Source organism: Chrysochloris asiatica, unplaced genomic scaffold (assembly GCF_000296735.1).
Source record: "Chrysochloris asiatica unplaced genomic scaffold, ChrAsi1.0 scaffold00220, whole genome shotgun sequence".
NCBI lineage: Eukaryota > Metazoa > Chordata > Mammalia > Afrosoricida > Chrysochloridae > Chrysochloris > Chrysochloris asiatica.
This window is the reverse complement of record NW_006408738.1, coordinates 3,953,772-3,955,547: the sequence shown is the minus strand read 5'-3', so window position 1 is coordinate 3,955,547 and position 1,776 is coordinate 3,953,772. Positions and strand designations below refer to the sequence as shown.

The 1,776-nt window shown below is 40.3% G+C and overlaps 1 protein-coding gene across 1 annotated transcript in view; it reads right to left on the bottom strand.

The window, feature by feature from the left end:
- The window catches only part of CCDC138 (coiled-coil domain containing 138), a 98,875-nt gene that overhangs the window by 53,526 nt on the left and 43,573 nt on the right, over window positions 1-1,776 (bottom strand). The window lies entirely within an intron of this gene.

Here is a 1,776-nt window from a genome sequence, read left to right as displayed (position 1 = left end):
CGGGGGAGGGACTCAGCTCTGGGTACACTGGGACTGCTGTGAGCTCTGCTAGCTAGTCTCCATAACAAAAAATTAAACTAAATAAAATCAGTGTGGTATTTGTGTAAAAAAAAAAAACAACAGAAGGAAAGATTCAAAATGCTCCTGTTAGTAACTGTGTTACAAATGTAGGATTAAAGCAATTGTCCTTGTCTTCCTGTATTTCTTATTATTTGCAATGCTTCCTAGCCATCATTTCAATGGAACATATGTGTAAGGCTTTCATTGGTACTTGTGTTGTTTACTCAGAGAAGAGGAAAATTCACCCCAAAGCATTTTTGCTTATTATTGAGGCTTCACCCAAGAACTCTGAACCCTTTGCTAATAAATCGGGTGTTGACCTTTTCATTCAGGGTAGGATATTGGACTAGACATCTTTACCAGGATTCTACCTCTACATCAGGACTACACCATACTGGGTCTGGTAGGGTATTAGCTCGAAAAGTCACCGAAAAGTGTTCAAATAATTTTATCCCCAAATCCAGCAAGTTTTAAAAAACACAACATTTATCACTTCTGACAAGATGACGTTAGTATACTTTTTTCCCTAGACCGCTTGCTCCGAGTGTAACTATAAACCCTGGGCACCACGTAAAACAATTTCAGACGGTGACAAGTAGAGACAAGAAAACAGACTGGAAAGACCGCAATACCCAACAAACAACATGGTAGGCAATTTTCTCAATTTTCTTTTCAAGGAACCCTAACCTTGTATAGGGTTCCTGAGGCACAGCTGGTAGGTTTGAACTGCTGACCTTGTGGTCAACAGCCTAGTGCTTATCCTATAGTGCCACACCAGGACTGCAATCCTGTTGTTGTGAAGTGCCATTGAGTCAGTTGCGACCCACGGCAACCCTGTATGGGGTTTCTGAGGAGCAGCTGGTGAGCTTGAGCCACCGACCCTGCAGTTCAAATGGCTTTGCAGTCTGACGCATTTACCCACAGCACCACACCGGGACTCCCGCACTACAAATACGTTGGAGGGTTCAAAAAATATTTGAAGCTAACAAAATTAAACTATAAATTATCTGAAAGAAAAGTGAGAAAACGAGATGAATTAAGACAAAATGCTATTTCATTTTGTTAAAGCCTAGCCTCTCATAGAGATAAGGAGAAACCAACCAGTGACAGAAATGTCTGCAATTATTAAAAAATTGCTTGATACAAATCAAACATATTGTGAAGAAGATAGCAAAATGACCAGATCTGATACTTAATTTGTCTGGTGAGACACATAATTAAGACCAATAAAGAGAAACTGTAAGTATGCACGCTCACATTAACTCATGTCTACTCATGCTACCACAAACACAAAATATTAAAGACATAGCCTCAGGACAGACTGTTTAATACTAAAGCTTAATCATTACACTACTTAATACTACTTAATCATCAGTATTACACTGATCTGTGCATTTACTTCCTATGTTCCACAGGACCTAGATTAAACTATCCAAGTACGAATTTGTTTTTCTCATTTTTTTATCAAATAAACGGTTTAACAGCACTTACCAACCCTAACAGGAAAGACTCCTAGTGTGGCGCAGGACCAGCAATGGACTGCAAACCACAAGGTCGACAGTTCAAACCCACCAGCTCCTCCTCAGAAATCCTATACAGGGTCTCTATAAGTCGGAACCAACTTCTGGGCACATCACCACCACCACTACCACAATTCAGCACCTGGTGTGGTAAGCACTAGACTGCTAACCACAGGTCAGCAGTTCAAATCCACTA